General features: G+C 43.4%; 1 protein-coding gene across 1 annotated transcript in view; it reads right to left on the bottom strand.

Annotated features, from left to right (window-relative positions):
* LOC121168103 (alsin-like) overlaps positions 1 to 6,546 on the bottom strand; it is a 72,292-nt gene extending 65,746 nt beyond the window's left edge. The window contains exon 1 of the mRNA XM_040997882.1: positions 6,331 to 6,546. The gene's annotated coding sequence lies outside the window, so the exon portion shown is untranslated. The remainder of the gene's footprint in view (positions 1 to 6,330) is intronic.
* Between the last annotated feature and the right edge of the window lie 20,958 nt (positions 6,547 to 27,504).

Here is a 27,504-nt window from a genome sequence, read left to right as displayed (position 1 = left end):
ATACAAATAAGTAAAGCAAAAAAAAATGAATAATAACAAGCCAAGAAAATAACAAGACAGTAAAAATAGTAGAAAGCTGTCATAATTTCCTGAAAGAGATTTGGCTATAAAGTAACTAGTTTAATGGAACTGAAATTACCAGAGAATTCACATAGCCCTTAAAACTTTGTATTTTTTTTTTCATTTTTTTATTCTTATCATTTAACACTTTGTATTTAAACTCGGATTTGGCTATATTTTATAACAATGTAGTAAGCCACAGTTTATACTGTGAAGGTAGTAAACAACAATTTAAGAGAGTCTGGTATTTTACACATGGTAAATGCTTAATAAATATTTACTTTTAGAGGTTCAATGTGTTTACACATAGATTGCTACCTTTGACTCAATCACCTGACTTATACACCAACAAATGTTACGTCCTGGATACCCGGCCCCTGGAGCCTTCACTGGTCAATGCAGAAGGCTGAGGAACACGGAGCTTGATCAACAACCAACCGCCATGAAAGGTCGAGGCTGCTTCCAACCCATCCTCCCAGCCTTACCCGCTGCAGAGAGAACAAGGCCCAATACCACCAAGGCAGCTGACCAGCCTTTATTCAATATTCAATAAACCCATTGCAACGAATAAACACCAGGAGGCTGGTCTAGACAGTCACTTATTATTTGTCATGTCATTCCTAATAAGATAATATACATACTTACTTACTTAGTCACTCATTCAAAGCATAATCTCTTGGAGGTCAGAAACTGTGACTAATTACCATTCCCACAGTAAACACTCCTGCACCGAGCTGGCTACGCGTCAGTGTGTACTTGAGCAGAAGGTATAGGTCTTGAGCTTAAATTCTCATCTGTAGGTTTTCAAATGCTATGGACGATTCCTAGCACCCATAATAAATACAAGGCAGTAGCAGACACAAAAGGAAAGTGTCCTCTCATAACAGAAACTCTCCTTCAGAATTTGCTAACAGGAAGAACCTTTTATCTCACATCACTTCACAAATGCTAGACAACCCATGGGAGACTCGATCCTTTTTCCCTCGGACATGCACACAGTTTTTGGTGCAATTCGATGTCTTTTTTTTGGGGGGGGGATGACTTGCTAAGATTGTAAGAATCCTATGAAAGGGATATTACTGATAGGGTGAGGAGAAGGTGGATAAATATGATACAATAAATGTCCAGTAATGACCGCTTAGATCCCTTCTGTACCCACTGTGGATTTTTTGAATGTACTTGTCATATTACTGAAATTCTCACGAAGCATGCTAATGGATACTTAATTACAGGATTGCCAAGTGAACTTCAAACCCTCAGGTTCTCCAATAACTTGTGCCATGTTATTAGCTAATACAGGTTATTCCAGATACAAAAGACTTAGTCCTTTAATAGTTACTACTCTTTTACTAAAATGGTCACAATTGTTAAAAATCGAATTCAAAGTATGAAGAAGCTCTTTTTCCTGAGAACACTGAGTGCCTAAGATCAATGAAGCAACAATTAAAGAGGACCTACACCAAAACTATTACTCAGAGTAAGTTGAACTCATTTTGAAAGTGCTAGTAATACGTATTTTTGATTAAAAATGAAAATACTGTTCAACTCACAAACTTAAATCCCAAGGTTATACTGGAGATCAGTTACTAAATTACATTGTAGGAAGACAACTGGTTGGACATCATTTGCATGAGAACAATTGATTGTATACACAAACAAACAAAGGTGCTTCCTCCCTAGGCTGGGAAAGGGAACTAGGGAACTAAGGAAAGCAGACTCTGTCTTGCTGTTGAACTATAATTCCTCACACCCTCCTCCCTGGTGCCTATGTGACCATCTGTCTTTAAAAAAAAGTCTGATGCTGTTAATAAACTTCGGCTATTGACCATCAGTCAGTAGTCCACACGTAGTTTTAAAAAGATTTTATTTTTATTGGAAAGTCAATATAGACAGGAGGAAAGACAGAGCAGATCTCCCATCAGATGACTCACTCCCCAAGTGGCTGCAACAGTTGGAGCTGGCCCTATCTGAAGCTAGTAGCCAGGAGCCCCTTTAGGTCTTCCATGCGGGTGCAAGGTCCCAAGGTTTTGGGCCGTCCTTGACTGTTTTCCCAGGGCACAAGCAGTGAGCTGGATGGGAAGTGCGGCCACCAGGATTAGAACTGGCGCCCATTTGGGATCCTGGTGCGTATAAGGACTTTAGTTGCTAGGCTACCGCACTGGGTCCCACATGTATTCTTACAGCAGCTCCATGCACCAAGCCCATCACTGCTGAACAGCGAACAATATATTATTCATTACTCAATTAACATGCTACCATCATGTTTTCTTATATCTGTTCAGAAAAGCATTTTCTTGGGGCAATAAACAGAAAAGCTGCATTCACATAACAAACCCTGGTCTACTACATTATAATGAAATGTAACCAACTTGAATTTTAAACACTGTGAGTGACCACATGAAACTATGGTAACTTAACACTCTCATTATTCTTTGCTCCAATTCCTTCCAGGGCATTAGCATCCAACTCCCCATACAACGAGTTAATGATCACTACATGTGTGCATTTCCTAAGCATCTCTAGACTTTTAAATTCTGGCTTCTCTCCTAGGAAAAGCCTGCCTGGCATGGGTTGCAGAGGCACATTCCTTTCTTACTGTGGGCAGAGCTGCTTTTCCGGAGTCTATTACTCCGAGGCTACAAGTAAAGTTCACTGAGAAAGAGTCGTGACTATAAATAAAAACTTAAAGGGCTAGTTCCACAAACCAAACTAACCTTACATACAACCATAAAAATAATGAATTCATAGATCCCTCACCTAGTCTTAATATTAACACACTGTCACTTTTGCATCCATTCTTTCTTTAAAACAGAAGAAAAAGTTCAGCTGCTATTCAAAAGTCTGTGTGACCCCTTCCCAGTTATGTCCCCGTACTTCTAGTTACACACTGCCCCATCATCTCGAAAGTGTAGTTAAATGCACCTTACAGTGTCCTGTACACAATATACAGTATCTTTGGACAACTTGCTTTTTTGAATCAACATGATACATCTGGACAAGTATAGATCCAATCCATTCATTTTTACTAAGGGATGAGCACTCAATTGCATGAAAAAGCGAGTTTATCTATTTTCCTATCATCTAGTTAGATTTCCTTCACTTTGTTATTAATAGAGAGAACTGCTACAATCAATCTCGTTACATGCTTTCTTAAACACTGCCCAAAATTTAGTAAAAGAAATTGACTCCAAAAAAACTAAGCTGTGGAAGAACCCTTGGCCCACCAAAATGCTGTTCTAAAATTGAAACCAGCACCTTCCTAAGCAGGACAGGTGGACTGAAGAGCCTGTAACAGGTCAGAAGGAAAATACAAAAATAATGTTGACAAGGAAGGGAAACAAGAGCTGATCAATGTGTAGAATTAATGAAGCTAAGCTGATCTTCCCCCAAGGGCTGATTCTCTTGCAGCCAGGGGAACCCCTAAGCAAAGCCTTTCTCAGAGGAGATGAGAAACTGTATTTCCTTCCAATTCAAAATTATGCAACAGCCCAGAAAAGCACTCCCTGCCTCACTGATTCAAGTATTTTTGCTCAGCCCACTTACTTCATTTAGTTTGGCTAAATGCACAGAAGCATCAAGACACAAGGTAAAGATGCCACCATCACATGTACGAAGGAACAGAGCTGGGAAAAGCAAGCGAAATGCACTACTAAAAAGGAACCAAGTTTGTTGCTATCCTGTGGTTACCAAGCACTTTCTTAAGAGCTGACAATCAACAAAATCTGTTGTGGGACTTTCTTATTCCTGGGTAACTGACTTGGTCATCAATGAAAAAGGGTTGAGAAAAATCAGTTTTAAAAACATTGTAGCTGAAAAATCTAGCTGCGATCTTGAAAAGCTTTGTGGGAAATACATTATTATTGGGAAAAAAAAAACTATTCATGGATTTCAACGCAGCCTGAGTCAAAATAATTTCATATATATTTTTTAAGATTTATTTTACTTTTATTGCAAAGTCAGATATACAGAGAAAAGGAGAGACAGAGGGGAAGATCTTCCATCCAATGATTCACTCCCCAAATGACCACAACAGCCGGTGCTGAGCAGATTCAAAGCCGGGAACCAGGAACTTCTTCCAGCTCTCCCACGCGGGTGTAGGAATCCAAGGTTTTGGGCCATCCCTGACTGCTTTCCCAGGCCACAAGCAGGGTGCTGGATGGGAAGCGGGGCTGCTGGGATTAGAACTGGTACCCATATGAGATCCCGGCGCATTCAAGGCGAGGACTTTAGCTGCTAGGCCACAGCACCAGACCCTATCCTTTTTCTTAATACGATCTTCCCATTGTGCACTTTTATCAATTTTTTTTTTTTTAATTCCACCTTTCCACAAACTTTGTGAAGTAAAACTTAGATTCCTGAAACTGCTGAATACATGGTAGAGTTAATTTGGCAAAATGATAAAAAGAGTTCCATGATTTAAAAGTCAGGGAAGTACTCGCATCACCCCTGAGTGACAGAAAGGTTTGTCTTCCCGCCACATCAAAGCAGGCCTCCTCTTGCCCCTCTGCCGCTGGCCCTTCCACCTTGCTCTTTGTTTTCCAACTCACACCTTACTCACTTTCATGCAACATTAAAGGCTCATGCAAGTCAGTCACATTCTTTGGAAGCAACTTCAGAACAGATCCAGCAGTTACGGCCTCGAGGCCATGTTTTCCATGATAGGATTACAGGCAGAATTTCCACCTAATTGCACAAAAACTAAATCCAGGCAAGTTTTTAGAATGCCCTTTGATTGGGCCACAACCAAAATGCCCAAAAAGTGTTTCAGATAGTAACCTATGTTTGTTCTGAAAAGCTGAAATTCAGAGATTCGGTCCCCACAGTAAAGGAGGGTAACTAAAAGCTCCCCCAATCACATGCTTCTCTGAGGGACAAAGCTTGTCAACGCTGAAGCCTGGGACTCTGCCCAAACCAGCCACAGTTCCAGAACACACTTAAACCACGTATGCATCTCACCAGCAGCTTTTCCACCTTAAAAGGCCAACTGAAGACCAAGCTCCTGCAAACCAACCTGAAATCATACTCTCCAAATGCAGGCCTATGGATCAGAAAAGCAGAGGTGAACTACAGTTGCCCTTACTTAAAATATTCAGTAATCCTTCCCTGCACTTAGGACATAAAGCCGATTTGTATCATGCTGCAGTGGAAAAAAAAAAAAACAATTATAGAAATAGTTTCTTTGTAATGAATATTTACCATAAGCCAAATACTGTCATAAGCAAGCAAAGGACCATACACAAGAGCAGTAATATCAGGAGAACATTTATCCCCAATTTAGATAGAGGAATCCAGACCAAGCAGTTCAGGAACTCGCCCAAAGTCAAAGATGCAAACCTAGAATCTTAACCAGTATCCTTGTAACGATATGGTTAAGGCGGCGCCCTTGTTGGCAAAAGTGAATTCAAAAATGCTTTGAATTCTTTTAAGTGTGCATTAACTCAGAAATCTCTCTCACACGTGTGCACACACACACACACACACACACACACACACGGTCGGAGGCCAACAGATTTACCGATTTCTCTAAGGAAACATCCCACAATATTAACAGCCGTATTAAGAACTACATCCACCAATAAACCTAGCAACAATCCAGGGAGGGTCTCCATTTGGGCACAGGAGTTACTGACGTGTATCCATCCCACACTTGGACAGGCCACTGGACCAGTGCGCCCCGAGCGGCGCGTGCACGGCCCAGCCCCCGGCTGCATCAGCCGCACGACCCGCGACAGCAACACCTGCTCCCAAGAACTTATTTCTCCTCCCGACGATCACTTCGCAAGCTACCAGGACGATCCTTAACAGCAAAGCCAGCCCCTCCCTGGGCCGCCGCCTTCTCAAGCCCCTCGCGGCCATGGGAAACCCGGGACAAGCCGCCGGAGACGCACTCACCGAGGTCCCCGGCCAGGACCCGGGGTAGTCAGCTCAGAGCCCCGCGCGGGAGCTGGCCAAACCCTCGCGAATGAATGGATGGAAGGCAGCGTGAGTGGAGGCGGGAAGAGCGAACGTGAGGAATCCCAGGCGGGCGGAGACCCCCGCCGAGGGGACGGGACCGGCCGGACGCGAGAGTCCGGCACCGGAGCCCGGGGGCCGAGTCGGGAGCCGCGGGTCGGAGCGCGGCTGGGAAGGGGCGGGCACGGTGGCCGCAGGGTTCCCGCAGTCCCCTCCCGGTCTTCGGCCTGAGCCTCCGGCTCGCCTCCCGCACACGGGCGGCCCCGGCCGATCCGCCCACCGAAGCCGAGGGCCGGCTCGGGACCCGCGCCAGCTCACCTCAGCGCCACCGGCAGCACCGCGCCCGGCACCGGCTGGAGCCCCGCGGGTCCGCGACATCAGCTGATTCACGGGAGGCGGGGCCTCCAGGACGGGGCGGGGCTGCAGGGCGGCGGGCAAGGGTACGGGCGGGCGGGAACTGCTCCCGGCGTCGGTCGGGTCCGCGAGGAGACGGCCCACGGCGTCCCGTAGGGATCCAAATTCCGGAGGATGCGCAGCGCACGCCCAGACGCGCAATCCGAAGTGAGGCCTCTTCCCTCGGTCAAGGCGGGGCCACCAGTCCTAGGCCGCGCTTCAGGGATGACGTAACACGGAGTCGCCCGGGCCTAGTTACCCGAATGCTTCCTTAGTAACAGAAGGCAGGGAAGCTGACGGGGACCAGCTGTTGTATTTTTACACCTTCAAACTGCAAGAGCCGGTGGTATAAAGAGAAAAGGATAACCTAACTTCAAACTGCCTTGTGGACACGACACCCTACCCGGCGATCGCTTCCCGCCCCCTCGAATGACGTCATCTCCATGCGGCGCCCGTTCGCAGCACTGTGTGTTTGTTGCCCGAGGGCGAAATGAGGCAAAAGGAAGCAAACCAATCTCTACTGTTACTGCTTTAGGGTCCTTCGATATACTAAGTGAGGAAAATCAGTTCGCTTGCTCCTTCCTCAATACTTGCGCAACAGGCTGTTTGTCTCAGCCACGCCATCACTCCGTGAAGATTTTCCCAAAGAATGTCCACTCTGGGCACGCTGTGGGTGCGAGCCACCTGATGCTAAGCTAGGTGTTGTCGCTGTAGATGCGGATCTGAATGTACAGCGCCCACCCTTCTGGAGTAGTCACAGGGTCTGAAGGCGCTAGTGCGTATAGCCTCGCGTTCACCAACACTGCACCCATTGCCTCCCGAGACTCTAACTCCATGCATTGCTTATCCTCCCACAGGCTAGCCACCCTAGTCCGCAACTCGGCACCACTGCACACCAAAGGTGTATCTACTGGTCTGAACTTCCACGGAGCCAGGAGAACTTGCCGATCTCCTTTGGGAAGCATTTAAAGAAAAGACAACGTCCATACATTTGTAAGCAAAGTAAGAAAACACTAGACCTGAATTTCCCTGACTCCTTCCCAACAGCTGTTACAGCCCTAGCCTTTGCCTCCTCCCTAGAGATATTCTGTCCTCTCAGGAATCCGTTCAAACTCACTGTCCCCTCAGATCCTCTTGGAGACTTTGCTCAACTATGCATCCTTCCTCTTCCTGCAATTTTCACCTCTCTTCTTCAGTATATGATACACCTGTGCCTTTCTTCCTTATCTTTAACTTTTTCTCTGTCCATCTTTCCTTTGCACTAATTTTCTTTCAGTCTTTCTCTTCCCAATCCATGATTCCTGCTTCTTTAGGTCTGCAGAAATCCGTAGTCACATCCTGACTTTTGAAATCGTATGATATATACATTCCATTCAACCACTTTGAAGCATGATCTAGATGTACTTGTTTGGAATGATCTGGAAGTTAGGCTGGTGAAACTTAAACAGACTGCTGTTTAAATATGTGAATAAATATTATATCAGATGGGCATACATATGTATTCAGGAGATGGATGATAAATATATACCTAGCTATAAACAAAAGGCATATAATCGTATAACTGCAAATATTTCTCTGAAAGGTTGCATTCAAAGATGGCTTGTAGGAGGACATTGTGACCCTAGAAGGTCAGCGAGCACAGGATTACAGTTGATTGGACAATATTTGCATGAGAACAACCGAATGGATACCTTTTGTATAACTGATTGGATATCATTTGTATGAGAACAGTTGAGTGGACAGCATGTGAGTGAGAACACTTGGTGGAATATACAAGACAAAAGGAGTTCCAAACAAAAGCATAGAAACAGTTGATGGGTTTTGTTGATAAGCTCAATACTTCCTCCCTTATCCCATATGACCCTCAGTGTATAAAGTCTGATGCCACTAATAAACTTCGGCTTTGACCATCAGTCAGAGTCCACGCATGTTATTATCGGCTCCGTGCACCAAGTCCATCACTGCGGGACAGCAACAATGGCTGCCAATAAGAAACTAAGAAAGGGAAGAAAATTCATTCTATAGCATTTAGTACTGTTTGAACTTCTAATCATTTTTTACATTATTTTTAAGACAAACACAAAAGCTGGCAGAGTTCTCTGTTGTCTACCTTTTGTTCCTTTTCTCCTTGACTAAGGAAACACTCCTTCAGATCGATGACCTTTGCAGACTCTTTCACATGTCCCTTGAATCCAGGGATGAAGGAAAAACCTGTTGTGTCATGATTGTGATGTGTCAGGCAGCGCTGGAGGAACATGCTAATGAACATCCACTCTGCTGGTGTGGCAGAAGTCTCCAGGGATGGCAGCCCTCCGTCTCCCACTGAGCATTCAGAGAGAACTCTCTTTCCTCTCTCCTGGATATGGGCTGACCCCAGGTGATTCTTTTTAGCTAAGAGAAGTGGAAATCTGGATCTTCTAAATCAAGGCTTTCAAGAGAACATGCAGCTTCTATGCCCCTTTATTGGGTAGCCAGCTGGCTTGCCCTACGGAAGCTGCAGCCAGGTGGCAGTGTCAACAGAGAGGCCAGGTGGAGCAACGCCGAGGTGCCACATGTGTGACTGGAGTTTTCCGGAACTTCTAGGCCAGCCCCGTCATCAGCTGACTGTTGCTGGGTGATTGACACCAGCCAGTGCCAAGTGGGGCAGAAAAATAACTCAGTCAAGCTCTTCCTGAATTCCTGACCCAATTCCTGAGAAATAGTAAGTTGTTGCTTTAAGCCACTGAGCGTTGGGATGGCTGGTAACGCAGTGCTAACTGAAACAAATGAGAAGAGCTGGAAAGAATAAACAAATACAAAGTGGTGAAGAGGGTTATCATAGAGACAAAGTGTTGTAGTAGCTTAGACTTTGGATTTCAGCTGCAACACTTACTAGCTTTGTGACTGTGTAACAAGTAAGTTAACCAACTTTGTGCAGCTGTTTATAGGGTTACATAATCCTTGAAAGATCTAATATAGTTCGTGGTCCATGGTTACTGCTGTGTGTGTGGATGTTGCTGTTGTCAACACTAAAGGTAAAGGAATGACAGGAGAGTGCAGTTTCACACAAAGTGGGTCAGTAGAGCATCTCTCCTACGAAGGCACCTGGACAGAGCTCTGGAAGGCAGCAGGTGCACATCTGGCACTGTGGGTGAAGGGAACCTGTCAGTGCAAAGGCCATGAGAGCAGTGCAGTCCGCAGAACAGTAAGGCTGAGAGAAGCTAAATGAGGCTGAACCTAAACAGGATAAGGAAGAGATAAGAACAGCAGATGCTGATTCCCCAGAGGAGCCGCATCACTTGGTCAGTGGAAAGGACTGTGAGTTGATCTGATGGCAATAACCCTGGGGGAGTTTTCTCCAGAGGATGTTGTAACGGTGGCTTTCTGTTTTGAAGGGATGTTTCCTGTGCACTGAAAACAGAGTGTAGAAGTGGAAGAATAGAGGCAGGGAAATCCTTAAGAGGCTATAGCTGCAGAATTGTAATGGCTGAGGCCTGGGTACAATGGAGAAGAAGGTGAAAAAATATTACATTCTGCATGCATTTTGAAGTTAGAGCCTACAGTATTTGCTCATGGATTAGGCATAAGCTTTGAGCTTAAAAAATAGCTCAACAACCAAGTTATTGGTAAAGATGAGCTGTCATTTACTGAAATGGGATAAGAGTGTGTTTGGGTCTCGAGTTCTCAAAATATACGCAGGCTAGCTTTTGTATGCTTGCTGATCATCTGGAAAGAAATATCAAGTAGGTAGTCATGCAGAGAAGTCTTGCGTTGAGGAGAAAGATTCGGGCTGGAGATACAACTTTGAAAGCTCTTGGTAGGAAAGAGAACCAGTTTGAAGCCTGAGCCCATGGACACTCTATTTAGAGTCTGAACAGAAGGGGAAGATCTAGCCCAGGATCCTGCCTGGTTCTCTAGGGAAAGAAATAACTTGTGTTCAGAAAATAGGCAAAACCAGGGAGTGACTCGGAGGGATGGGTGGTAGAAAATGGCCTTCCAAATATCACGTAGTGGCTGGCAGGCCAGGTTCTGGGTTGGTGCTTTATTCTAAATGCATCACATCGTCTTGAGTGGAAGTGGTCTTGGTTACATTTTTCATAGCGCATTCTAACTACATACAATATTAAAAATATGATTATGCAAGGGTCAAGAGTCAATGAATAATATTTTTGTTTAAGGTCTTTCAGTCTGCGTAGACTATGGAAGAGCTAGGAGAAATCAGGGTCACTGAATAGAATGTATTGCATTAAAGTAGATGAAAGCTGGTGATGCCTTAAGCAAGGTAGAGAGCAGTGTTAAATGGAAAGTATAGGCAACAATTTTTTTAGACAAGGCTCCTGCACTAAGCCCAAATGTACCACACAAAAAAACAAAATAAGAGTCATTTGTGCTAAGTTTTACTGTCACCAAATGCAAACTAAATTGATATCTGATCTTGAGACATAACAGCCGTATTTCCTACACATCTCAACTTCAATAGCATTGTAATGAAGCTACCTTTCCTTCTTTAAATAAAAAAAAAAGATTTACTTATTTATTTGAAAGAGAGAAAGTAGAGACAGAGACAGAGCCTATATCCACTGGTTCACTTCCCATTTGGCTGCAAAGATGTTCTGGATCAGTGAGAAGCTAGGAGCCTAGAACTCCATCTGGGTCTCCCACGTGCGTGGTAGGGGACCATCTTTCCCTGAATTTCCAGCCACATTAGCAAGGAGCAGGATTAGAAGTCAAATGGCTGAGACTCCAGTCAGGGCTCCTGTATGGCACCAGCTGAACTGCTGCCTCACAACTATGGCACCACTCCCTCTACTTTAATCCTTGTGGAAAAGTGGCCCAAAGTAACCTAATGTGCTATCTCCTGCTCATGCCTTACCAAGAAAGTAACTGAAATGACCTGACTGTTCTTGTTTCTACTTTTCAACTCTCCTCCATCTATAAAACCAACCTCTTCTTCTGTTAGCCCATAGAACACTTGTGTTATTTCATGGAATGAAAGCAATTCCTGGTTCTAGAGTTGTAAAATAATGCCACCCAGGATCTTTACACTGAATTTGTTGTGATTTTAATTTGAGGCAGCAATATGAATAGAAAATTAGATATGAACAGATTAAAGTTATCCTCCAGAGGTAGAGTTGACATGATTTCGTGATGGATTAAAAACAAGATTGGATTTGTATGTAGACTGTTTTTTTTCTTTTTCCTAAGCAAGTGATTGATGGATATTCCAATTTCTAATGTGGAGAAAAGTAAGCAGAAGTACCACACCATGGTTTAGGAGTGTGTCGCTGACCAGCAGCGACACTGACAACGAGGCACACTCCTGAGGGTCTAGGAAAAGCCAGAACCGCAACTGGACCCCTTATTGCCAAAAGTGGCTGCATTTATACCCCTTTCTGCTTTTCTACCCTCTTTCCACTGCTCTTCTCTGTTCTTGTCCCCGTACTTTTCTTTCCGTACTGCTTTCATACCCTCTCTCTGCTGCTTTCCTCCCCGTATGCCTTAGCTTTTCCACTAGAAGATCTTAGTCCCTCTACCCCACTCTGCTGCCCCGTTCTTCCCATTCATCTGTCGTTCTTCTCTCGTCTTTCTCCTCCTCGTCCCGTACGCCTTAGCTTTTCCCTTAGCTTTTCTACCCCTCTCTGCTGCCCCGTTCTTCTCTGCTGCCCCGTTCTTCTCATTCCGTCCGTCATTCTTCCCCTTGCCCTTTTCCTCTTTGTCCGTCTGCCTTTCTTCTCCCCGTCTTTCTCCTCCTCGTCCCCAGCCCCTTAGCTTTTACCAGCTGCTTTTATACAGTTCTCCACCAATCACTCCCCCCGCCCCCCCGTGGGTCCACTTGGTACTACCTGATAGGCCAGTAGCAATGACATAATCGCAGCGAGGGCATCAGCCTATCCCTGTGACTTCCTGTTTACCTGCTGGTGAGACCAACCCCGCCTCCTGGCCCTGGGCCAGCCACCATCCTGCAACAGCCTTTCCTATTCTGGGGAGCGGCTTCAGCACCCTGCTCCCCACAGGAGTCTGATTTTGAGATTTTTGACTTTAGGATGCCTCAACTTAGTCAAGGAGAAATGTCACATAAGCAGTTGGTATTCTTGTAAGAAACTGCAGCAAAGAAATAGAGATTTGAAAATCACAAATACCATTCAGCGCTGAGAAACTGGATGAAATCGCCCAGGAGGAAAGTATAGATAAACTGAGGACTATCTAGGTCCACCCAAGCTTGGAAGAAGAGCATAGGAGGAGAATCCAGCAAAGATGATTGCAGAGAAGCAAGTGAGGATGTAGCAAGGAAAGCATAGCATACACATTTCACAGGGATAAGAGACTATTAAGAATGGCAGTGTGCTCAATGATGCTTCATGCCTCCAAAGGGAGGCACAGCTGTAAGAAGTAGCCTTTGGGGGCCCAGCGCAGTAGCCTAGCAACTAAGGCCCTCGCCTTGCACCTTGCTCGTCAAGATCCCATATGGGCACTGGTTCTAATCCTGATAATCCCACTTCCCATTCAGCTCCCCACTTGTGGCTGGAAAGCAGTCAAGGATGGCCCAAAACCATGGAAAAAGGGACCCTGAACCTGCGTGGGAGACCTGGAGGAAGTTCCTGGCTCCTGGCTTTGGATTGGCGCAGCCCTGGCTATTGCAGTCACTTGGGGAGTGAATCATTGGATGGGAAATCTTCCTCTCTGTCTCTCTTCCTCTCTGTATATCTGACGTTGCAATAAAAATAAATAAATCTTAAAAAAACAAAAGAAGTAGCCTTTAGGTGTCAAGAACATGGACTCTCTGGTCACTTGACAAAAGTAGGTTTGTTGGAGCAGCAGAAGCTTTATTGTGATGAGTCAGAGGGAGGACAGACAGTGAAGAAATGAAGACGCCCCGTGCAAGACAGCCTGCGGTGAAGGGGAATCAAAGACTGAAGTAGCAACTGGAGAGGGTGTGAGGTCAAGAGATGGAATTGATACCCCAAACCCAAGTATTTAAGAAGACAAAGAGATGGAATGATTGCAGACCCAAGGAGCCTTTTTGAAAGAACAATGGTCTGAAAAGATAAGCTGAAAAAAGTATTTAGAATGCCTTTTAAATGATGTCACCAGCTGAAGATTATCAGTGTACCGTGCAGGTGTGAAGGCTTGATGGCTACCTGTCATTGTCCTGCAGCGATGGACTTGGTACACTGCGAGGGACTGGCTTGGCCAGGAGCAATCAGTCCAAGGGGAACAGGACCTCGGGAACGGTGGACAAGGAGTCGGTGAGTGACAAACAGACTCGACAACTCAAGGCTGTTGTATCTGAGTGCATTTTGCAAAAGCAAGGCATCAGCTTATATACAAAAGATTATTGCAAAGAGACATTTTCTTTATTTATTCATGTGGTTACATTTCTACAAACAATTATTCCAGGGAGGTAAGTGGGTCTGTGAAGGAAAGATTGTTCTCTAACAGCCTGGTGACAGACTGCAGTTGCTATTTCTTGTGGACACGGCTTGGCACCAGCTGCAGTTTTAATCATTAAGCGGTTAGCTCTCATTGTGTTTTGTGCCTTACATTGGTTTTAATATTAACCTGTCTATTTTTATAGCTTCTTAAGCTATAGATCTCTACTATAATCTTCTTTTGGGGAGTTCTGAAATAGTCCCAGGTAGGTTTGTTAAAGCTAGTGACTTGATAGTTTTTATCTCATACTGCTTGCTATCCTTGTCCAGTCTCCTGTCAGAAGGCTTCATAGAACTATAAAGGAACAGTGAGCCTTTGCCGCGCATAAATAACATTATTCCAGCCATAATAATAAGAGCAAAGAGAGTACAGTCAGGAATGCCAAGACCACTAGAGATGCAGCCGAATCCAGGAGGCATCCTTCCTTGAAGCTTCCGCCTCGGCCTGGTCATTTCTCACGCAGGCTCCACTGGAGGTGGCGTGACAGTGCACGGAGCAGATAATAACACACGTGTACTCTGAGTGATGGTCATAGCCGAAGTTTGTTAGTGGCATCAGACTATACACTGAGGGTCATGTGGGATAAGGGAGAAAGTATCCAGCTTATCAACAAAACCCATCAGCTGTTTCTATGCTTTTGTTTGGAACTCCTTTTGTTTTGTATATTCTACCAAGTGTTCTCATTCACATGCTGTCCACTCAACTGTTTTCATACAAATGATATCCCATCAGGTATACAAAAGGTATCCATTCGGTTATCATACAAATATTGTCCAATCAACTGTAATCCTGTGCTCGTTGACCTTCTAGGGTAATGATGTCCTTTTAGGATTAACAGTTTTATAATTCTAACAAATCATATGTTAATAATTGAAAAATAGAAAAGTCTTAGGCAGGTGAGCAGGGAAATCTCCAACAACCTAGAAGCTAATCCCCTCCCTGCAAGTGTGAGGATCCCAAGTGTGCCCATCCCATATGGGCACTGGTTTGTGTCCCAGCTGCTCCATTTCCCATCCAGCTCACTGTATATAGCCTGGGACAGCATTGGAGGATGGCTAAAGCCTTGGGACCTTGATTCTGCACAGGAGACCCAGAAGAAGCTCCTGGCTCCTGGCTTTGGATCAGCTTAGCTCTGGCCATTGAAGCCATTTGTGGAATGAAGCAGCAGATGGAAGATCTTTCTTCTATCTCTCCTCTCTGTAAATCTGCCTTTCCAATAAAAAATAAATAAATCTTTAAAAAAAAAAGACTATCAGTGCACAATCTGGGTTGAATGTACTCACAAAGGTAAGTGCTTTGATTATAACATATATTATGATAATTTATAAACCTCTGTCTCTTCTTAAGTCAGAACTCTGAGATTTTCTCTCAGTTTTTAATCCCTAGAGACCAACACCATACCTTGCACTTTTGTGACTGTTCGATACATCTGCTAGTTGACATTTAAAAATTTAACAATTTGTTGAAATGCAGTTTGTTAAAACAGATTAAGTACTCGCCTCTTTTGTCAGCTTCCCTGGCTGCATTGGTTCTAGTCTGTCTATTCTAAGTGACTGCCCACTGAGTAAACTTAAGGAAGGCTCTTCACTTTGCTGTCCCTTAAATGTGCCACAGAAGACAACAGTCTTCCTGGCAAAGGTCAAAAGGACAGAAAGCAATGGCTTGTCTGTCTAGTGCATGAGTACATTGGAGGGTATGTGATGAGACTCGGAAAGGAATGACTTGGAAGCTTAATTTTAATCATACTAAATATATTTTATAATATAGTACTATTGAATACATGCTTCATTTGCATGTTTTATAAAACTGCATGGTTCATAGAATTATCCCTAAAATACAAATGAGTAAATTGGGACCTGGTGGGGTGAGCATGATGCCATAGTGGATTAAGTTACCACTATAGGATGTCCACATCCCCTGTCAGAATACTTGAGATCAAGTCCCAACTATTTAGCTTCCAATCAGCTTCTTACTAATACACATCCTAGGAGCCAGCTGATGGTTCAAGTACTTGGATCCCTGCTACTCCCGTGGGAGGTCTGGTCAGAGTTCCAGATTCCTGGATTTGGCCTGGCAAAGCCCAGCCCTGTCTGTTGTAGTCATTTGGAGAGCTCTCTCTCTCTCTCCCTAACCCTTTCAAATAAAATAAATTTAGCTTTTTTTAAAATAAAAAATATTTTATGAGAAAAACTCGCAGGCTTTTGAAATAGAGCTATAGTCTGTATATCTTATTCTGCTTAACCATTAACACATAGGTGTGTGTGTTAAAAAGGGTGTTTAAGAACAACTTGGACATTTCTTTCAAAAAAATGAACCCTGAATTTCTGAGAGTTAAAGAGCTTAGAAAAGGAGCACCTGGGCCCAGCACAGTAGCCTAGTGGCTACAGTCCTTGCCTTGCACCTTTTTTTTTGTCAGGATCCCATATGGGCACCGGTTCTAATCCTGGCAGTCTCGCTTCCCATCCAGCCCCTGCTTGTGCCCTAGGAAAAGCAATCAAGGATGGTCCAAGGCCTTGAGACTCTGTACCTGCATGGGAGTCGTGGAAGAGGCTCTGGGTTCCTGCCTTTGGATCAGCGCAGCTCAGGTCTTTGTGACCACTTGGGGAATGAATCAGCAGATGGAAGATCTTCCTCTCTGTATATCTGACTGCAATAAAAATAAAATAAATCTTTTAAAAAATAAAATCTTAAAAAGATGAAAAAAGGGGGCACCTATCACTGACATCTGGCAGCACTTGCCTTTGTGTCTGAGTTTCATGCAAGAAACTAACAGCTAGCATGAGAAGCAATGACTTGTGGTCACTAGGAGGAATGATTTAAATAGGAATGTGGCTACTAATCTTACTCCAAAAAATTAATAGCGGATTGAATGACTGACTAATCACCAGATGTAGGTAAGCAGATGCTAACATGTTTTTAAAATAGAAACACTATCAGAGAATTGTGGAAACACATATTCATAAATCTTGTATGATGACAGCACATAAGTAATTAGACATTAGAGCAAGCATATTTTAACGAAACTGAAGTATCTATATACTTCTATAAACATACAAAATGTGCCTAATATGTTATAAATCGTATTTTCTTGTCTCAGTTTTGTCGATGGAACCTGTTCTGTCAACGTATCTTGCATTCCAATCTCATGCTGGACATTGCAAGTCACTTTTTTTGGCTTAAAATCAAAAGCAATAATCAGAGACAAATCGTTTCTTTTTGGAAATTGCATTGCATAACATATATATTCTATAAGCATGTAAACATTAGGTCCCCAGTCTACACAAATTGTAAAAATTATCTCAAATACTTATTTGCAAGCAAATTTTTTGAAACTTAGAATGTTTTCCCTAAATGACAGTGAGATGCATAACAGTTTACTTTCTGAACTAACCTACTAGTGTTATCTGACTTACAGTGTGGTCATCAGCCAAAAGTGGTATTTTTACAACATTTTGTAACCAAAAAAGGAAGAAGGGAAACCCCTGGGTACTGAGTGAGGTGTCTTTTGGGAAAGAGAAGCAGGTGTAAAGGACAGAGGTGAAGATTTCCTTGGAAGTTGTGGAGTGCAGAGAGGGAATGTGATTGAATGGGAAGAAAGCCCCATTCAGTCTGAGGTAAAAGGAAAACTGTACCCTTATACATTCACTGATCAAAATATCCTCCTGTAGTGAGTTTCAGTCAAATGGAAAACGTTAATAAAAGCCCTAACATTTGGGAAAATAGTTCTATAAAATCCTGTGTTGTCAATTGGTTCTCATACTGCAGTCAACCCTTAGGAACCTGCCCTATGCCCAAAGCAGGGCCAGGGGGTGGAGAGGGTGGCAGGCTGTACCCTCAGCTGATTACTGCATTACTGCATTACTGATACTGCATTACAAGATCTTTACATTTTTTAAAGGTCCATTATTTCATTTGAAAGACAGATGACACAGAGAGAGGGTGATAGAAATATTCTATCTGCTGATTCACTCCCTAATGGCTGTGACACCTGGGACTAGGTCCAGCCAAAACCATAAACTAAGACCTCCATCAAGTAAACCAGCATCTAGATCTCCCACTTGGGTGACAGGAGCCCAGGTACTTGAGCCATCCTCTGCTGCTTTCCCAACACAGAAGCAGTGAGCTGTAACACAGGCAGGGTAGCCAAGACTGGAACCAGCACTTGGGTTTGGGATGTTTGCAACTCAAATGATGGCCACAATAACAGCCCTTTTATTTATGATTTGTATTCCTGTTAATTACCGCATGGTTATGGGGGTTCTTTGCTCCACTGTCCCCTGTGCACAGTGACAAAGCAAGCTGCCCAATGATTTCCTCATTTTTCAATCTCTGTACTGTGCTGTGGGTGTGGATGTATACACGTGTGTCTTTGCATATGTGTATGTGTCTGCCTGTCTCTGGTGGCATTCTTTTCTTACTTTGGTTTTCCACCTCCATTCCTGGCTCTTACAGGAGGCCTAACTATGAGCATAAACCAACTGACTACTGGGGACTAGGAGCAGAAAGAGGAACAAAGAAAGAGAGACAGTATTTCTTAGGTAGGCATGGACCTAATGAATGTGCACAGGTTTTTAACTACTTCATTTTTGAACTTGTGGTTCATTCCTCTACATTTCAGAGACCAAGTCTGGTTTGCCCAGCTCTGAAAATTGTGAGGCTGTGTATGTGGTGAAAGAAGTTAGATGAGACAGGAAAAATTCACAAAATAGCTTGGGTAGGGAGAAATGAAAATGGATTTAAACAAACAAAGGATGTGAGGATAGACTTTAAGTGCAGCTATTACGGCGCTGCGTGGGATGACTGCATTATATAGTAGAGTACCCGAGTTCAAGCCCTGGCTATGTTTCTAATTCCAGCTTCCTGTTAAAGAAGTTGCAGGCGATGGCTCAAGTATTTGAAGACCTGGCACTCAATAGGAAGACCCAGACACAGTTCCTGGCTCCTGACTTGAGCCTGGCTGAGGCCTGTCTGTGGGCATCTGGTGAGTGAATCAGCAAGTAGAAAAGATCTCTCTCTGTCTTTCAAGCAAATAAATAAAAATTGTAAAGTAAACAAAATACATATGAAAAAGATGGGCTGAGGTACAATTAGCTTGTCTGTGAATAGTGAAGTCTGAGAAAAATAGAGGTGATGGAAAGTTTAGGTGGGAGAATTCAGCCAGTTCTCTGTGCTGGCCACCAAGTGGTGCTGTTGGTACAAGGCTGTCTTCCGTCAGGCATGAGGGAAGCCAGATGGGGCTCAGGCACCCTGGGTCTGAGCTGGGCAGAGGGAGTCTCAGAGGGTCTTCCACACCATTTGCAGGTGTCAGGAATTTGCAAGGCAGGTTTTTGTAACTTGTGTGCATTTGTGGGCATACTGCGAACTTGCATGGGATGGTTGTAAATGACTGTTGAGTTCCTGCTTTTAGTATCAAGAAGTATGTCGAATTTCAGCGTGGAAAGGGTGAACTTCTAGCCTTGACCAACTTACTCTGACTGAGCCATGAACTTCAAGGCAATGTTAAAGAAGGCAATGGGAGCATTTTAATGCATTTCATGGAAATGAAGAATGACAAGGTCTACCCCACTGTCATCATTGTTCTGTAGTCAACAGGCTGAGTACTTCTATAGGGGACTAATCATTCTGACTGCTCATTGACACGAGGAAGTGCTGCCAGGACAAGTGTGGAACTGAAGGCAGCCGATGGAGGAGGCTGACCTTGACCTTGATCTCAAGAATGTGTGTGTGGAGGAAGCTCTTCACAGGAGTTGGAAATACCATTCTGAGTACCAAGAAGCAAGCTGCACTTCCATGCACAGGGAATGATGCAGTGAATGAAGATGTTCCCCTGTACTGGGGGGTCAGGATGCTTACTCTTGGCATCTCTGTTACTGTGTGAAAACATGGCTAAGAGTATAGGCTATACTATACCATATACTATACTATACTATACTATACTATACTATACTATACCATACCATACTATAGTATCAGTGGGCTCAAATTCTGTTTGAAACTCTGAAGAAGTATTGGACAATACCCAGCTTTCTCGTCTAAATTTTGGGGAGCCCATGACTACATTAGAGAACTAAATGAATGTGATAAAATGACTAATGAAGAATCAAGCACAGGTTTGAAAACTCCTTAGTATGACTGATTGTCACCCCGTTCTTAAATTGTATTAAGAAAGAAAATAGTCAAATCAGTTAAAAATATGAATTATGGAGCTGTCCTACCTTGGGAAATCCTGTCATATCTTGCCTGGCCTTGGGCAAATCATTGAATGCTTTGGCCACCAAGTGATAAATAAATGTAAACACTAGCCTTCTACTATTGTCCCCTGTTTTCTAGTTATCATCAGATTTGGACAATATATGTAGGACAAATTGCCTCATGGCTGTTTATCAACAAAATATTGAACCACTCTTTCAAAAAATAATCTTACTGTTACATTGAAAGTGGAAGATGAAGTACATATTTGGTGCCCCTACTGAAGTGGGGGCCAAAGGATAGGTTCAAGTCATTTCAGGGATTCTTCCTCAGATTGAATAAATTAAACCAGCACACACACACAGAATAATAACAAGAATATCGAGTCTGAAAAAGCATAATTTCCTTGATTTGCTAAGTGTGAAAATAGGAAGTCTTCCACTTTGTTTGCATCTATAGATCCCCAAGAACTTCCCATTTTGGGTAATGGGTCCTTTCTAAGCTATGGTGTTCAGTATAATTGCACTGTTTCTCAAACTAAGCCATTCTGTCACAAGAACACCCTGCAGTTAGGTTTCCTCCCTTGCCTATGACATGTCTTTTTTTAACCTGTCATTGTTTTGCAGGAGATTTAGCACGTGAGCCTGCACATATGGAATCACTCGGCATTCTTGAGCCTTCTATTTGCAGTAAGAGTTTTGATCCATAGCAGGTCAAGTACTCTTGCAGCTGGGAAGGCCAGGATGTGGAGAAAGCCTGAGACAAGGCCAGGAGCATGGAGTCAAAAGCTAGAGAGCTCAGCATGGTAAGCAGGACATTTTGGCATCTCTGTTGTAGAAATTCCCAGAGCTCCAGAAACCTCTGTCTTAAATCAGTAAGAATTTGTGAATCCGGAAATTATGGTCAGCTTGCTCCACATTCCTTTTCGATAACTCACCAGCTCTGAACTTTACTTCTTCTTAAAGACCGTGGAGATAGAAGAATAATATGATGTCAAGGAAAGCCCATGTGAGTGTACAAGTGAGATAACAAAAAGACCACCAACACCTGTAATAGCCAATGGGACAGTAATGTTCCCTACCTCGCTGTCATGTGGTTGTGTGGTTCGGTCTCAAAATCAGCATGGAGCTGGCACACATGAGGATGATGATGATGTCGCTAAGGTTGGAATGAAAGTCTCCTCTTACCCTTGTTGATAGTAAGCAGAAATATGAAGAAGTAAGTAAACAAATGTATGGATTTTGTGTGAATATTTAAAAAAATATTTTTCTACCTGTTCATTCAGGAAAAAATTTGCTTTTATCTGTATTTTTCTGAAAAAATGTTCTTTTTAAAAAAACCTTTATTTATTTGAAAGGCAGAGTGACATAGAGAGGGAAGGAGAGACAGAGAGAGAAGGAGAGAGAGAGAGAAGGAGAGAGAGAGAGCTATTTTCCATTTACTGGTTCACTTCCCTGATGGCCACAATGACCAGAGCTAGGCCAGGCTGAAGCCAGGAACATCTTCCAGGTTTCCCACATGGGTGGTAGGAGCCTGGGTCTTTGGGTCACTCTGTTGATTTTCTGTGGCTATTAGCAGGGAGTTGAATTGGGACTGGAACATTCTGGACACTATCTGGAGCCCATATGGGATGCTGGCAAACAGTGACCATCATTTTAAAAAACTTTGTCTTTTCTACTTCCAGCATTATTTTTCTGGACTATTTTTAAATTACTATTTTGTAAATACTTTAGTAGACATCTCTAGCCACAGAATTTTCTTGAGTACTATGCAAAGTAAGTACTCATCTAGGGCCCAACATGATAGCCTAGTGGCTAAAGTCTTCATCTTGCATGAGTCAGGATCTTATATGAGTGCTGGTTCATATCCCAGCTGCTCCACTTCCTTTCCAGCTCCCTGCTTGTGGCCTGGGAAGGCAGCTGAGGACAGTCCAAAGCCTTGGGACCCTGCATCTGTGTGGGAGACATGGAAGAAGCTCCTGGCTCCTGGCTTCGGATTGGTTCAGCTCTGGCTGTTGTGGCCACTTGGGAAGTGAACCATCAGACGGAAGATATTCCTCTCTGTCTCTCCTTGTCCGTTTTAAATCTGAATTTCCAATAAAAATGAATAAATCTTTAAAAATTATTTTTATTTTTTTTTATTTTGATAATCTTTACCTGGCTGATAGGGCACAATGGGTCAGGGACTACAGGAAAGTGGGTAAGACCATTGTTTCCACATTCTCTGTCTCTCTCTCTCTTTTTTCTTTTCTATGTCTGGGTTAAGAGGGAAAATAAAGGGAGGAGTCCCACCCAGCCTCCCACCTACCCAGGGTCCCCGATGTGGGGCATGCTCCGAGGGCACTGCTCAAGTGGTTTTGAGAGTTCAGCAGTTCTGAATTGCTGCCAATCTCACCATTCCAAACATGATGAAATCTCTCCAGAATCCACTGGCTGACACAGTCTACCTTAGAGTCTCCATTTGCCCAGATTTCCCTCTCTATCTCTCCTTCTCTCTGTAAAAAAAAAAATCTGACTTTCAACAAAAATAAACAATTTTTAAAAATCTAATATCATATCTATATGTATTTATAAATATGTATTTATAAATGTCATTTTACAGAAGAGTTGTTAGAAACAGGATCCAAATAGCATTTATACATTGCAATTGTTTGTTATAGCCTGTGTTTTTTGTTTTCTTCTGTTTTTTCTTTAATGGTTTTTTTGCATATCTTCTCAGCATCAGTGTGGCTTCTTTTTTTTTTTCTTTAAAGACTTATTTTTATTATTTTTTATTGGAAAGGCAGATATACAGAGAGGAGAGACAGAGTGAGTGCAACGGCTGATGCTATGCCGATTCAAAGCCAGGAGCCTCTTCCGGGTCTCCCACGCGGGTGCAGGGTCCCAAAGCCTTGGGCCGTCCTCAACTGCTTTCCCGGGCCACAGGCAGGGAGCTGGAAGGGAAGCGGGGCTGCCGGGATTAGAACCGGTGCCCACATGGGATCCCGGGCGTGCAAGGCGAGGACTTAACCACTGTGCCACCGTGCCGGGCCCACTTTCTTCTGTTTTAATGGCATTGATTCATTAGAGAAACTTGTTAGAACCATTTGTCCTTCCTAATTTGGCTGTTTCTGGAGTATTAATGTCCCTGTCCTCCACATTCTTGTAATTTGTTTTAAGATCTGAAAGATTGATTCCATTTAGGCTTGCTTATTTGTTTATTTCAGTCAAAAACACTGGAATGGTGGCGGAGTGCTCCCTGCTGCACTGCACCAGAAACCACATCACGTCTGGACAATGTGCTTGGGGTAAAGCTAGGGCTGACCTGGGCTCAGCTGGTGTCAACCCAACCCCTGCATCGCAAGCCTCCTGTCCAGCTCTCAGCTAACCATGTTAGCAACCACGGAGGACTGTTTGCTGCCATCTAGCGTTGCCTTAGGGATTGCATGATCCTAACTTGCTGCTTCCGTCCTTCCTCCTCTAAGTAGCAACCGGAATTCCTCCAATGAGGAAGAGCTCTGCCTTCATCATCAACTCTTTGATGATCCTACAGAAGCTGTTTGTAAAGACAAGACAAACAATACTTGTATGCTTTCTCCTTTATCAATATTCATAGTATACACATGTGCATTTGGAATCTCCATGTGATCACTGTTTAGAATCATTAGAAAGTTACAGATTTTACATGTTTCATCACAGCCACTTCTCTTGTGGATCCTCAACTTAGCTTCTTTAGGTTTGAGGTTGGTGTTCAAGTCTTATTTATTTATTTATTATTTTGATGGCTCCAGTTTATTTCCTCCCAAAAACCCAAAGGAAGTGAATAATAACTTTAAAGTTTTATTATCTTCCTAACAAAGCAGAGGATGAAGATTAGAACTGGATCACTTGGCCCTTTCTCTTCTTATCTCCTCCCAGTTCAAAATGTTTACATCTTTCAATAGGCAGCATTCTCTTGGAGCTGTCTCTCCACACTCAAGCCTCAGCACAATCTTCTTTGTAGTTTTAGCCTTTTTCCAGAAAATTGACTTTGTCTGCCTGCTGTAAGCGCTCGGCTTTCCATCAGAACACTGCTTCTTCTGGGCTTGCAGCAGCCTTTGCCTTCTTACACTGGGTTACTTTGTGGGGCCGGTGCTTGCCACACTCGCACAAGGTCCAGCACATTTTTGCAATGTTCACCATGTTTGCATCCTTTTGATTTGACTCTTCCTGGCTTACAAGGAGATGGGGCCCTCTTTCTTGATAATTTTCCTGCTTTTTGGTAAGAAAGAGATGCAGTTGCCTTTCTGTAGAGTCCATCCTGTAGACCTGGAGCTCATCACGAATCCAAGGCTGTTCAGTTCTTCTTAATGGAAAGTGGTAGTGAGACACCACAAACTGAGCATGAGACTGCTCTGCTCACTGCTGTCAAGTTGTAGTGTTTTTATCTTCTAACGGAGAGCTTTTTTTTGTTTGTTTTAGGAACAAAATTGTAAGTTGATATTTCCAAATCAAATTTAAGATCACATAAGTTTTGCTTAATTTCCTCGAGTTGATATTATGCCTATTTTCTCTTAACATTAAAGAGTTTGGTTTCTAATGGTATGAAGATAAACCTATCGTGATGGGGTTCAGAACACACTGCCTCAAAATTTGGCACCTTGGCACTTGTGGAAATAGCAGCAGGAAGTCAGGATCCTCATCTGTTTCTTGTCCCTTCTGCTCTGACAGCCGTGAGGCCTAGCCGCATTATCCTCTAAACCAGTTTGTAGGACTTGGATTCTAGAGGCAACTTCCCAGAGGAAAGGAGCAGCCTTATTCCTGAGCACACAAGGGATTGAAGGATATGAACAAGCAATCCTTGCTGAGTTTCCCGTTTTTTACTGTCACACCAGACCCCTTTGTCCAGCACCAAATTTCTCCACAGTTATCCACTCCTTTTCTAAGCTATTGGAAAAATAGATAGCTTTCTCTTTTCTTTGGGTCTTGCTTTCTGAAGGCTCTTGTGTCAATCAAACTTACATTAGACATATCCATATACTTTTGTTAACTTGTCTTTTTGTAACCTCGATCCATAAAACTAGTGATAGAAGATAAAAGAAATATTTTCTGTTCTATAATACATTCAAAAATAACAACAGCATTATTGGTAAGATTATTAACTACACTTTAGTTCCCATCATTTATTTGCTACAAAAAGCACATTGTAGCCATCATTCTGCACGTTGCTGTGTTCATCTAATGATGTATTTATTTGAAAGGCTCCATTTTTCTGGATACCAGTAGGATCTTTTTAATGCTTCTTTCATATTTTCATGCTATTACCTCTTAAATGGTTGTCATAATTTCTATATTCTAGAAAGATTATTAATTAGGGCATAATTCCCAATAATTTGGCTAAATACAGAAGACAGAAGGCAAAGATGAAGAAAAATGCAAGCTTTCAGCCAGCTATAGTAGTTGTGAAATCACACCCCTAGGGAAAGTGAATAAAGAACCCCCAAAATGTGGTGGGAGGGAACGCAGGCCAGTAGTTATCAGTGACTATAATCTCACTGCTAATTAGAAATGGCTGCTATTTGTCTCATCAGATTCTCTGGCAACAGGGCCTGAAGCAGGAGTCTGTGTAACTGCAGGGAAGTCATCAGGACGGAAAGAAGGAGAACAAAAACGCTGCCACAACAAACATGGTGGTTTTGTAGGGTGGACCACCCCAATGGCTTCCACATTTCTGCACTGTAATACGCAGCCCTGGCGGATGTTGCTGAAGAATCCAGAGTCCTTGTGAGGCCACTGAGGCAGGTGGGCAGGCACCAGGGCCTCCTCTCAGCAGTGGGGGTTCCCCATTCTATGCTGATGATGGTAGCCAGCACACTGAGTTTGGGAGGACAGAAATGGCATCGCTCTACAAAGCTGCACAGGGCACTGGTGCTAGTCTGCCCAAATCGATCTGGACTTTAGAGACTCACAAGGTGAAATGAAATCATCTAAGTCTCTACCATCTAAGTTTTACTGAGAAATACTTAGTACTAAAGCCTTGTTTTGGGCACACAGCTAGACTATATATCAAGCAGTCATTTGGTGATTTTGCTTGACCTAAAGTGTGACTACAAATTACCAAATTTTTGAAAATTCTCAGGAGCATTTAGCTACTTACTCCACTATAATCCACTCTTGTATCACTTTTAGCATACTTGTGACTTCAGCATGTCATTCACTGGGCTGACCAATTGAAAATATTGAAAAAATAAAATGTTGACCAATTGAAAATTCTAAAACTTGATGAAAATTAGGAAGTGGGGGCCCGGCACGATGGCACAGTGGTTAAGGGTCCTCGCCTTGCACGCCTGGGATCCCAAATGGGTGCCGGTTCTAATCCTGGCGGCCCCACTTCCCTTCCAGCTCCCTGCCTGTGGCTTGGGAAAGCAGTCGAGGACGGCCCAAAGCTTTGGGACCCTGCACCCACGTGGGAGACCCAGAAGAGGCTCCTGGCTTCGGATTGGCATAGCATCGGCTATTGCGCTCACTTGGGGAGTGAATCATCAGATGGAAGATCTTCCTCTCTGCCTCTCCTCTCTGTATATCCACCTTTCCAAAAAAATAAATAAATAAATCTTAAAAAAAAATTAGGAAGTGGTAAAGAAAAATCCTGCAGTGAGTATTGGATGTAAAGGCTAAGATACCACTTAGGACTCCTATGTTCCATTGGCAGAAATGCCTGGGCTTTAGTCCTGACTCCAGCTACCATTACTGCTACTATTGCAGACGCTGATAGTCAGCATGTGCTTGCCACCCACATGAGAGACCCAGATTGAGCCTCCACATCCCAGGCTAGCGCTGGACCAGCCCTTGTTTTCACGGGCATTTGGAAGACAAAAAAAAGAATGAGTGAAAGAATACTGTAAACCTGATCTGGTATATAACATTTGCATGGAAATATAATCTCCTTTTAGGAATAAATTAGCATTTATGATAACCAGTGTTTGATAAATTATAATGGAATTAAATACTCTCAGAAACCAGCTTCTCACTCTTGTGGTTAATTGATTGTTTTGGTCCATTTTGCATTGCTAATAGAAAAACACCTGACATTGGTGATTTGTAAGCAATGGCATCTATTTAGCTCACACTTGAAGAGGCTGAAAGTCCAAGGACAGGCGACCCCCATCTGACTCGGCCTCTGGTGTAGGTCCTGTTGGTTGCTCTTGTGTCACAATAGGTGGCCATATGGCCAGAGGGAGAGACTGCATAGTGTGACAAAATGCCACAGAGCATCATGTACTAGGTGTGCTCCTTTGTAACAGTTCACCCTTAAATGAACAAGTAACTTGCTACTTGTGACCAATATCCATGCTTTCCAATGGCAGTGATTCCAGTGATGTGACTGCCACCCACTAGGCTCCACCTCTTAAAAGTTCCACTACTGTGGTGAGTGTTGAACTTGGTGCTTAAGATGCTCAAATCCCACACCAGAGTACTTACGTCTGCTATTCAGCTCCTTGTTCCCAACTCCAGCATCCTAATGGTCAAGTGGGATCTCCTT

The sequence above is a fragment of the Ochotona curzoniae genome, unplaced genomic scaffold (genome assembly GCF_017591425.1).
Source record: "Ochotona curzoniae isolate NIBS_2020 unplaced genomic scaffold, NIBS_Ocur_1.0 patch58, whole genome shotgun sequence".
In the NCBI taxonomy this organism is placed as follows: Eukaryota; Metazoa; Chordata; class Mammalia; order Lagomorpha; family Ochotonidae; genus Ochotona; species Ochotona curzoniae.
Note: the sequence above shows the minus strand (reverse complement) of the source record. Positions and strands in the feature narration are given on the sequence as shown.